The sequence below is a fragment of the Procambarus clarkii genome, chromosome 12 (genome assembly GCF_040958095.1).
Source record: "Procambarus clarkii isolate CNS0578487 chromosome 12, FALCON_Pclarkii_2.0, whole genome shotgun sequence".
In the NCBI taxonomy this organism is placed as follows: Eukaryota; Metazoa; Arthropoda; class Malacostraca; order Decapoda; family Cambaridae; genus Procambarus; species Procambarus clarkii.
The window spans coordinates 41,780,726-41,793,488 of NC_091161.1; the positions used below are offsets into that span (position 1 = coordinate 41,780,726).

The window sequence follows — 12,763 nt, forward strand, 5'->3', positions numbered from 1 at the left end:
ATGGCACCCCATTTCGTGTCACATTCCGTGTAGTGGGGGTCCTGTATCCCCGCTACATCACTCAGGGTGTCAGGTAGAATTTCCTTAACCAGATCATCTGATGCTGAGGAGGAAGACAGGAAGGCTGGGACAGCAATTTGGGTGGCGGTGCGGACACCCAAGCCACCGAGCCTGACAGGAAGAGTGGCTTGTTTCCACTGGCATTCGTTGAGGGAGAGGTTAACAACTTTTTCCAGCATGGTCTTCAGTAGGAGGTCATACTCGTCAAGCTTTGGGTTGTCGTAAGATGGGGCGCACCTCAGAAAGTAGGTTAGCCTCGGAAGGGATAGGCATTTGGTGCGGAGATAAAAAGCATCGTGGGCATCGATGTCACCTATTCTGTCTTCCATCCTCCTAAGGTCTGCGATTTTCTTGTCGAGGATCTCCTCAATGGCGTTAGACCCGAGGGGAGCTCCAAGGAGGGTGCTGTTCTCGGCCCTAATAACATGGGCTCCAGGCAAGGCAGACCTTATTCTAGCTACGATGTCTGGGTTGGAGGAGACTACTTCACACTTGGAAGGGTTCAGGACAAGACCCAGGCTTACTTCTTGCTCCCTTATTTTCCTGATATCTGACAAGAGGTGGTCTACGGTGCCAGCTATAGTGCCATCATCCAAAAACCAGATGTTGAACTCGCTGGACAAGCTTTCGGTGATTTCTTTTAAGACTAAGCAGAAAAGAAGGGGAGCAAGAGGATTACCTTGCTGAACACCTTCACATGATCTGATTTCATGTTCACCAAAGAGCAGTTTTGACTCGCCACTGTAGCACGATAGTATGAACGGGTAGAGGGGCCGGAAATGGCGATGTACGGCACAAAGTACTGCATCTCTTCTTACCATGTTGAAGGCATTCTTAAAGTCCAGTTTGAGCAGGGCCTTTTCATCAGAAATGTTGGTGATGTATGCTCGTGCTGCATGGGCAGCCGCTGCACAGCCTTGGGGGATTCCAAATCCTAGCTGGATTGGTTTCAGCAATTCAGCCGCTTGCTGGCTGACAACCCTCGTAGCAGCCTTGGCAATCAGGCGTCGGAGAGTGTTGCCAACAGCGATTGGCCTGATTCCTTCGTCCTTCTTTTTGAAAGCACAGAGGGAGGCACCAAAAAAGAGAGGCCTGATGGCCTCAGGTATCTCACCAGCCAGACACATGTTGACGAACCTTGTGAGTTCCATAAGAAGATCTTGTGCAGCATCACCAACCGCAGGATTTAACATTTGCTTGATATGTTGAGGTTTTAACCCTGTAAAGCCACCTGCTGACCCAGGTGGAAAAGAAAGGGCTGCTTTGTAGACCTCAGATTCACCAACGGTTAATGGGTCTGAAATGGTGTCGGCTGATGGCGGAACGATGTTGTCGCCTTGAGGGGCTCTGGGTGGATGCTTGCTTTGCAGGGCCCGTGCTGTGGCTGAGTTTCGAGGAGCAATTTTCTCGTCACTGGTGAGGACTCTAATAGCACTTGCGGTATTTCCCTCTTCAATTTTCTTGGTGATTTGTGCTCTGATTTTGTACGTTTCCGGTATGTTGTTGTTACCATTTCTGCGGTGGGTGTGTTTTGCTCGGAGAGGCAGGCGAACTAGGTTGTCACCCCTTGGGTATTCATTTATCGCCCTCAGGACCGAGGAAGCAAGTGATTTGTCCCTCCTTGGAGGGACGGTGAGGCATACATTGCCACACAGAAGGACATTATGCCACGCTTGAATGTTTTCCGGTGCATCATTGACCCTTTTCAGAAGATTACAAAGTTTGGCTGCTGCATTTGGGCGGGCTGCTTTTGGGATGTGTGGTAATGTTCTAGCAGACGTCGCTATGATCGCTTGGGTGAGGTTCTCAGATGAGATTAGGTTAATGGGAGTCTCTTCCCTAACTGTTAATGGCAGCTGGCCATTGCTTCCCTTCGGAAGCTGGTGGGAACCACTGCACCTTTCCTCGTTGAAGGTGTGAAAGCGGATAACACCACCGTTGGAGTTTATGGCGGTGTTTTTGTTGCATACTCGGCAAAAACCTCTTTTAGGAGCAGTTGTTGGCACCTCAAGGCTTGTGGAGTCCTGCCCGACCGCTGGGACCCCTTCCATTTCAACTCGGTTGGGAGAGTTAAACTGCGCATTGTTCTATAGAGGGGAGCAAACACACTGGGTCATGGCCAAGCAACTGCCAGCAACTGGGTGTGGAGCAAGCAACTGGGTGTGGAGCCAGCAACTGGGTGTAGAGCCAGCAACTGGGTGTGGAGCCAGCAACTGGGTGTGGAGCCAGCAACTGGGTGTGGAGCCAGCAACTGGGTGTGGAGCCAGCAACTGGGTATGGAGCCAGCAACTGGGTGTGGAGCCAGCAACTGGGTGTGGAGCCAGCAACTGGGTGTGGAGCCAGCAACTGGGTGTGGAGCCAGCAACTGGGTGTGGAGCCAGCAACTGGGTGTGGAGCCAGCAACTGGGTGTGGAGCCAGCAACTGGGTGTGGAGCCAGCAACTGGGTGTAGAGCCGGCAACTGGGTGTGGAGCCAGCAACTGGGTGTAGAGCCAGCAACTGGGTGTGGAGCCAGCAACTGGGTGTAGAGCCGGCAACTGGGTGTGGAGCCGGCAACCGGGTGTGGAGCCAGCAACTGGGTGTGGAGCCAGCAACTGGGTATGGAGCCAGCAACTGGGTGTAGAGCCGGCAACTGGGTGTGGAGCCAGCAACTGGGTGTAGAGCCGGCAACTGGGTGTGGAGCCGGCAACTGGGTGTAGAGCCGGCAACTGGGTGTAGAGCCGGCAACCGGGTGTGGAGCCAGCAACTGGGTGTGGAGCCAGCAACTGGGTGTGGAGCCAGCAACTGGGTGTGGAGCCGGCAACCGGGTGTGGAGCCAGCAACTGGGTGTGGAGCCAGCAACTGGGTGTGGAGCCAGCACCTGGGTGTGGAGCCAGCACCTGGGTGTGGAGCCAGCACCTGGGTGTGGAGCCAGCAACTGGGTGTGGAGCCAGCAACTGGGTGTGGAGGCATCAACTGGGTGTGGAGCCAGCACCTGGGTGTGGAGCCAGCACCTGGGTGTGGAGCCAGCAACTGGGTGTGGAGCCAGCAACTGGGTGTGGAGCCAGCAACTGGGTGTGGAGCCAGCAACTGGGTGTGGAGCCAGCAACTGGGTGTGGAGCCAGCAACTGGGTGTGGCGCCAACAACTGGGTGTGGAGGCATCAACTGGGTGTGGAGGCCGCGGCTGGGTGTGGAGGCATCAACTGGGTGTGGAGCCAGCAACTGGGTGTGGAGCCAGCAACTGGGTGTAGAGCCAGCAACTGGGTGTGGAGCCAGCAACTGGGTGTGGAGCCAACAACTGGGTGTGGAGCCAGCAACTGGGTGTGGAGCCAGCAACTGGGTGTAGAGCCGGCAACTGGGTGTGGAGCCGGCCACCGGGTGTGGAGCCAGCAACTGGGTGTGGAGCCAGCAACTGGGTGTGGAGCCAGCAACTGGGTGTGGAGCCAGCAACTGGGTGTGGAGCCAGCAACTGGGTGTGGAGCCAGCAACTGGGTGTGGAGCCAGCAACTGGGTGTGGAGCCAGCAACTGGGTGTGGAGCCAGCAACTGGGTGTAGAGCCGGCAACTGGGTGTGGAGCCGGCCACCGGGTGTGGAGCCAGCAACTGGGTGTGGAGCCAGCAACTGGGTGTGGAGCCAGCAACTGGGTGTGGAGCCAGCAACTGGGTGTGGAGCCAGCAACTGGGTGTGGAGCCAGCAACTGGGTGAGGAGCCAGCAACCGGGTGTGGAGCCAGCAACTGGGTGTGGAGCCAGCAACTGGGTGTAGAGCCGGCAACTGGGTGTGGAGCCGGCCACCGGGTGTGGAGCCAGCAACTGGGTGTGGAGCCAGCAACTGGGTGTGGAGCCAGCAACTGGGTGTGGAGCCAGCAACTGGGTGTGGAGCCAGCAACTGGGTGTGGAGCCAGCAACTGGGTGTGGAGCCGGCAACCGGGTGTGGAGCCAGCAACTGGGTGTGGAGCCAGCAACTGGGTGTGGAGCCAGCAACTGGGTGTGGAGCCAGCAACTGGGTGTGGAGCCAGCAACTGGGTGTGGAGCCAGCAACTGGGTGTGGAGCCAGCAACTGGGTGTGGAGCCAACAACTGGGTGTGGAGCCAGCAACTGGGTGTGGAGCCAGCAACTGGGTGTGGAGCCAGCAACTGGGTGTGGAGCCAGCAACTGGGTGTGGAGCCAGCAACTGGGTGTGGAGCCAGCAACTGGGTGTGGAGCCAACAACTGGGTGTGTAGCCAGCAACTGGGTGTGGAGGCATCAACTGGTTGTGGAGGCCGCGGCTGGGTGTGGAGGCATCAACTGGGTGTGGCGGCCGCGGCTGGGTGTGGAGGCCGCGGCTGGGTGTGGAGGCCGCGGCTGGGTGTGGAGGCCGCGGCTGGGTGTGGAGGCCGGTGGGGCGAGGGTCAGCTAAGGTAGTGAGGTGCGGGGATGGGGTCGGTTTGGGGGGGGAGGCGTGGTATCGAGTGGGCTAAACACATGACACAATATACATTCATATATATGTACACCAGGGTATGTATGACACTGAGAATATGGGGTTGGCACTTTGTTATATGTATGACACTATAAACTGGGGTTGACACTTTGTGGTGTGTATGGCACTGAGTATCGGAGTTGGCACTTTGAGATGTATATTTCACTATGGCACTATATATACATGGTATTCACTTTGTATGTCGGGGCCGCAAAGTATACACCAAACAGACAGAAATTGTTCACTATCATTCACTGAGCCCACGAGGGAGGTGGTGGGGGGGTGTGGTGGTGAGAGCTGTTTGAAATTCGGCCACTACCAGCCTCCTCCACCTGACCGGTGAGCGGGTGTTCTTAGTGACGCCTTACTTTAAGGTTCACTTTCCCTCACGCGCCTCCCTCCGCCCCCGCCCTTCCTCATCCCGCCCCGGCCGTTAAGGTGGTAGGCCTCCCTCACTGGCACTGTTGCTGGTGTGTTCAAGCTTGGCAAGCAGGAGAAAATTGTAAAATACCGTTGACTGGGACGATGGAGGGGACTTCAAACGACTTTTAATTCGGCTGTAGTGTCCTTCGTTACCCTTTGGAACTTAGTTTGGTCAGAGAGTATGATGTTCATTTTCGCCAGATATTCGTCTTTTTTAAGAATGACATATATTGGCGACTTGTCACCTCTCCTGACAACTATCTCCTTGTTCTCACGAAGGCTTTTAGCTGCCGCTTTAAGCTCGGGGGACAGTATGGTGCTTCTGTAGTTGCCTCGATTCTTTCCTCCTTCTGCAATAAGTTCTGCTTGTAAGGTATCTTTGGTAGTGACCTTCTTTTGTGTCTCGAGGTCGAATTAGGACACTACAGCCGAATTAAAAGCAAAGGTCAACAAACTGATCGAAACTGTGAACGCCAAGAAATCCGGACTCCACCTGCCAAAGATCATTGGGGAATATAAACCTGGATATGCGTATGGAAATGTCAAGACGCACAAGCCTGGAAACCCACTTCGGCCAATCATTAGCCAGATACCCACACCCACGTACAGACTGGCGAAGCGACTCAACGGCCTGCTGACTCCTTATGTTCCTTGCGCCTTCAGCCTGAAGTCTCCAAAGGAATTTGTGGACTTACTGCGGGGCGCACGGGCCACAGGGATAAGAGCCTCGTTGGACGTAGAATCGCTGTTTACCAACGTACCTGTGGACGAGACAATCGGAATGATAGCCGACAGAGTGTATCGTGATCCAGCCTGTACTCCTCTTGACATGCCAGAAAGTATTCTGAGGAAACTACTCCAAGCTTGTACTAAAGAGGCACCCTTCTTGAGCCCGGATGGGCACATGTATAAGCAAGTAGATGGGGTCGCCATGGGTTCTCCCCTAGGTGTCCTGTTTGCAAACTTCTACATGGGTACCATCGAGCAAAAAGTCTTAGTCGACATGAACTTGAAACCGGCCATATACTGCAGGTATGTTGACGACATTTTTACACAGGTACCTGATGTCAGACATCTGCAGGAGCTGAAGGAGGCATTTGAGCAGAGTTCCGTGCTGCGTTTCACTTACGAGACGGAAAAGGATGGGAAGCTGCCTTTTCTAGATGTAACAGTCATGGAAAAGGGCGGAGGTTTCCACACTGCAGTCTACATAAAGGAAACAAACATAGGAATGTGCCTAAATGCCAACAGCGACTGCCCTGACAGGTACAAGAGGAGTGTTGTTAACGCATACGTCGACCGTGCTCTCAGCCACAGCTCAGAATGGAAGCAAGTCGACGAAGAACTCTGTAGGGTAAGGCAGGTCCTAGTCAATAACGGCTTCTCCAATGGTTTCATCGAAGACATCATAAGAAGGAAAGTGAAAAGCCATGCAACCTCCGAAGAGACAACTAACACAACACCTATACCCCCTATTAGACTATTTTACAGGAACTTCTTTTCCACAGCTCATAAAACGGAGGAAAGGGTCCTGAAAGATATTGTTAATAGAAACGTTATCCCTACAGACAAAAATCAGAGGATACAACTGACGATTTACTATAAACCAGAAAAACGGCCAGCCTACTCATGAGAAACTCTCCAGACACAAAACAGAACGCTTTAAAAGAGACTAACGTCGTCTATGCCTTCAAATGCCCACTTGGGGACTGTAAGCTCCAAAAAACCCATATATACATATATATACATATACATACATATATAAATATATATACATATATATATATATATATATATATATATATATATATATATATATATATATATATATATATATATATATATATATATATATATATATATATGTATATATATATATATATATATATATATATATATATATATATATATATATATATATATATATATATATATATATATATATATATATATGTCGTACCTAGTAGCCAGAACGCACTAGAAATAAAAATGAATTTTGCAGAATTTATCTTTGAATTACCGTCAACAGTGAAAAGAAACTGTTTCTTTCAGACATGTTTCATTGAATATGACCGCATATTCTGTATTTATTATTTTTTGGTTTAGGGCTTCTATCCCTCTAACTATTTTCTTAGCATCAGGGCTTAATTGAAATAGGAGTTCTCCAAAACTCATTTTCGTACTTTTAAGGTGAAGAAAAGAAGTGATTTACTATAGAGTGTATTACACTTATTTGTATAATTTGCACGACGTTTTTAACCTCCATGGTTCATTCTCAAGTGAACAGATCTTACAATACTAGTTGATTTTATACCCGCATTAGGTCAGGTGATAATACAATGAAGGTGAAAACATGGGGGGATACATAAGGGATAAACATAGGGGCTGCAGAAGGCTTATTGGCCCATACGAGGCATCTCCTATCTAAACACAAAGATTAATCCAGTGTAATTGGCCTGTTATGTTGGACATTGTCTTCTGTGTTGGCATCGATATGTTCTTGTCTTGTCCTTACTCTCATGGTGTCCTTACTCACCATGAGAGCGTAATGTACGAAAGATTGAGAAAATTCGTGTTAGAATTATTAATCTTACTTTTTCGGTCATATTTAATAATATATGTCTACAGGAAAGACTGCTACCAAAATATACTAATATATATATATATATATATATATATATATATATATATATATATATATATATATATATATATATATATGTATATATATATATATATATATATATATATATATATATATATATATATATATATATATATATATATATATATATATATATATATATATATATATATATATATTTTGGTAGCAGTCTTTCCTGTAGACATATATTATTAAATATGACCGAAAAAGTAAGATTAATAATTCTAACGCGAATTTTCTCTATCTTTCTTATGTTTCTTTTCACTGTTGACGGTAATTCAAAGATAAATTCTTGAAAATTCATTTTTATTTCTAGTGCGTTCTGGCTACTAGGTACGACATATATATATATATATATATATATATATATATATATATATATATATATATATATATATATATATATATATATATATATATATATATATATATATATATATATGTATATATATATATATATATATATATATATGTAGATATATATATATATATATATATATATATATATATATATATATATATATATATATATATATATATATATATATATATTATATATATATATATATATATATATATATATATATATTTTCATTTATATATATAGATGCCAAATGTGTACTTTTATCTAGGACCCCCCATAGGGAGAATTTCTGACCATGCCTAGGATGACCGAAAAAGTAAGATTAATAATTCTAACACGAATTTTCTCTATCTTTCTTATGTTTCTTTTCACTGTTGATGGCAATTCAAAGATAAATTCTGCAAAATTCATTTTTATTTCTAGTGCGTTCTGGCTACTAGGTACGACATATATATATATATATATATATATATATATATATATATATATATATATATATATATATATATATATATATATATATATATATACATATATATATATATATATATATATATATAAATATATATATATATATATATATATATATATGTAGATATATATATATATATATATATATATATATATATATATATATTATATATATATATATATATATATATATTTTCATTTATATATATAAAAGCCAAATGTTTACTTTTATCTAGGACCCCCCATAGGGTGAATTTCTGACCATGCCTAGGATGCTTTCCCCCGATAGTTTTCTTCCTTTCAACATTTGAGCCGTGGAAGCCTCAAACCCAGGACCACAAATGAGGAAGACTGTAGTTCTACCGACCTGGCTGCTGAACACCCTCTATAGAAGAGAAGAGAATCTCAGAGAAATGGAATTGGTATCCAACTGAGACTTTAGGCTTCCCTGGGGTGCCACTTGAGAGGTGGTTGTTGCCACTTGCACCAACCTACCTGGTTGAGAGAGATGACTATTGATTCTTGCACTAACGTATTTTGATTGAGAGAGGAGATTTTTGCCACTGGTACTAACCTGCCAGGATGGGCGAGGTGGTTCTTGCTACTAGTACTTAACTGCCGGGATGGGCGATGTGGATCTTGCTACTGGTACTAAACTGACTGCTACATCACCTGCTGGCACTAGAAAACTGTTGCCAGTTCCTCCCACTTTGGCAGTGCTGATAGTGTTGCTGCTTGAGTTTCGAGTTATCAGCGTCCTCATCAATACCACTGATAGACAGCCCATTTTATTGGTTTATAACAACGTACAAAATACAAAGTGTTACCCTAAGCAGACATGTACAAACCCAAGCTACACTTTTCCTAATGTACCGTTTCACAGAAAACGTTGATATATGTGAACAGCTACTTTTCATAATACTTTATAATTTGTACGTTTGGAACCGTAACATATAAAATTAGGTGTATTAATTGAGCAGACGAGTTAGTCTGGCACTGCCTAATCTTATCAAAAGTTGGCAGTTCTCTGCATAATCTTATCAAGGAATGGCTTGAGTTCATATATTACATATGTTCGGTTATCACAACAAAACTTCCACAAACAAGTGCTTCAGAAAATGAATTGTGCTGCAAATTTGTAAGAATTTAATGGCAAGTAGAGGATATAAATGTGGCCCTCAGCATAACGAACACCATCAACCGACTAACGAACACCATCAACCGACTAACGAACACCATCAACGGACTAACGAACACCATCATCGGAATAATGAACACCATCACAGACTAAGGAAACACCATCAAAGGACTAACGAACACCATCAACGAAAAATGGAACGCCCTCAACTGAATAACAAACACCATCAAAGGTTTAACGAACACCATCGACGGACTAACGAACACTATCAACTGAATTATGAACACCATCAACTGACTAACGAACAACAACAAAGATTTAACGAATATCATCAACGGACTAACGAACACCACCAACGGACTAACGAACACTATCAACTGAATAAGGAACACCATCAACCGAATAACGAACACCATCAACGGACTAACGAACATCATCAATATACTAACGAACACCAACAGGAACGTACTATAGAATACCATTAATACCTACTATGCAAGGCCCAATTTGCCTAATAAGCCAAGTTTTCATGAATTAATTGCTTTTCGACTACCTAACCTAACCTAACTTTTTCGGCTACCTAACCTTAGGCTAGGTACCCTACCTAACCTTAGGTTAGGTAGGGTTGGTTAGGTTCGGTCATATATCTACGTTAATTTTAACTCCAATAAAAAAAAATTGACCTCATACATAATGAAATGGGTAGCTTTATCATTTCATAAGAAAAAATTTAGAGAAAATAAATTAATTCAGGAAAACTTGGCTTATTAGGCAAATCAGGCCTTGCATAGTAGGCCGAGAAGTGCGTTCTGGCTATTAGGTACGACACACACACACACACATATATATATAAAAAATCTTCAACTGATGAAGGCTCAGATGAACTGCACCAGTCTGACACATGAGCAACAAGATTGTCTCGTTGATCGATGGGCACAGCCAGCCTCTTCCGCTTGAACACTCCACCAGGGAGGATAGAGCTTCCAATGCTTACAGTGGCTAATATGGCCAGATGATCAGACGCCATATCTGGCACTATTGACGAGGCGCACACGGTGTGGGAGACGTTGAAACCGAGACATAGATCAAGAATACCCCCGTAGATATTCGTCGGTTCAAGGTCACCCACAACCTGTGCATCATCGTGACTACCTAATAGTGACACCAGTTGGTTGCCGTTACGATTATTGAACTGTGAATTACCAATATTCCTATGCCTAGCGTTATAATCACCTATAATGATGGTAGGCACAGTCTGAATACAGATAGGAAGGTCAGCATAATTAAAGTTACAAGGAGTTGATTATTTAGTACATAGTTTTTTCTCTTTAATTGGATGATAGAGGGGGAATCTATAACGTGATTGGGAATACATACATACATACAAACATACATACACACATACATACATACATACATACATACATACATACATACATACATACATACATACATACATACATACATACATACATACATACATACATACAAGGATCCAAGAGGCAAGAATGGAATGGCAAGGATAGAGAGGCAGTACATGGGCTACTGAAGGGGTTACAGATGGACGGGGCTGTACATAACATTGAGAAGGTTTTCAGGTTGGGCTGGTACAACAAGGACAGAAACCGACTTGTAAAGGTGGTGTTTACAAACGAAAGCACAAAGGAGGACATTCTCGAAAGGAAGAGTCATCTGCAGCATATGGAGGCATACAAAAAAGTATTCCTGCAGAGGGACAGGACGAAGGAGGAGAGAGCCAGGGCAGTAGAGGCAAGGAGGAAGCGCAGGGAGAGAGGAGCAAACCAGGAAATCACAGCCCTCAACACAACAGTCCCAGAGACAAGAGGAGAACCCAAAACCAGCATCCCAGCAACACCAGAGGGGGGGGGGGGGGCACACCACCACCCCCCTCTGCATAGAAACCCTCCCTTCCCCTCACCCTACCTGCCCCCACCCAACCCTCCCTCCCACCCCACCCCATTCTGACCCTGACACCCCTTCCCCATTCCCATCATGTCCCCCCTCCCACCTTTTTCCCCCTGTCCCCCCTCCCCCTTCATCCCAGACCCTCCCTATCCCTCCTCCCCCCTCACTGCGTATCCTCCATGTCCCCCCTACCTCCTTAACCCACACCCTACCTGTCCCCCCTTCCCTTCAACCCCCACCCAGCCACCCCAAAATCCTCTGAGACCCTGCAAACCACCTCACAGATCCTCTCACCCACGGAACAGCTTCCCACACCAGCAGAATGCTTGCCAAGAAAGGGACATGAAAATGAACAGAAGAAAGTGAGCTTCAAGGCGATGTACACTAACATAGACGGGATTTCAAATAAAACAAGTGAACTTGGAGAATGGGCATTAGAAGAAAACCCAGACATAATAGCACTTACAGAAACAAAGTTAACGAAAATCATAACAAACGCTGTGTTTCCACAGGGCTACTATGTAGTGAGGAAAGAGAGAGAAGGGAGAGGAGGAGGTGGTGTAGCTCTGCTACTAAGAGAAGGTTGGAGTTTCGAAGAGATGGTAAGTCAGAACTGTGAAGGTTTCAATGACTACATTTCAGGCACCATAGCAACTGGAGGACAGAAAATTATAATAGTAGTCATATATAACCCCCCACCAAATGACAGAAGACCCAGACAGGAATATGATAGAAACAACTTGGCCATCAATATAATAGAGAGAGCAGCTTCTGTGGCTAGCAGGAACGGATCTAGACTTCTAATCATGGGAGACTTCAACCATGGGAAGATAGATTGGGGGAACAGAGACCAACATGGAGGCCCAGACACATGGAGAGCTAAGCTGCTGGATGTGGCAACAAGAAACTTTCTAAGTCAACACGTCAAGGGACCGACAAGAATGAGAGGAGGGGATGAACCAGCCTTGTTTGATCTGATATTTACCCTAAATGAGTCGGATATAAGGGAAGTTAAGTTGGAAGCCCCCTTGGGAATAAGTGATCACAGTGTATTGAGCTTTGAGTACCTGGTTGAGCTGGGAATTATCACCCCCAAAAAAGAACTGGGAACCAAAGGGCTGGCGTACCGGAAGGGAAACTATGAGGAAATGAATAAATTCCTATGGGATATACATTGGGACAGAGAACTCGGAACCAAGTCCGTACAAGACATGATGGAGTATGTCACCCAAAAATGTCAGGAGGCTGTAAGCAGGTTTGTCCCAGCCCGACAGGA

At 45.6% G+C, this 12,763-nt stretch overlaps 1 protein-coding gene across 4 annotated transcripts in view; it reads right to left on the bottom strand.

The window, feature by feature from the left end:
- The window catches only part of LOC138363910 (ankyrin repeat and KH domain-containing protein 1-like), a 177,212-nt gene extending 168,091 nt beyond the window's left edge, over positions 1-9,121 (bottom strand). For 3 of the 4 annotated variants that reach the window (XM_069323371.1, XM_069323368.1, XM_069323370.1), the window contains exon 1: positions 8,998-9,114. The gene's annotated coding sequence lies outside the window, so the exon portion shown is untranslated. Of the gene's footprint in view, positions 1-8,997 lie in introns of all 4 variants that reach the window. The other variant, XM_069323369.1, reaches the window with a different exon arrangement.
- Between the last annotated feature and the right edge of the window lie 3,642 nt (positions 9,122-12,763).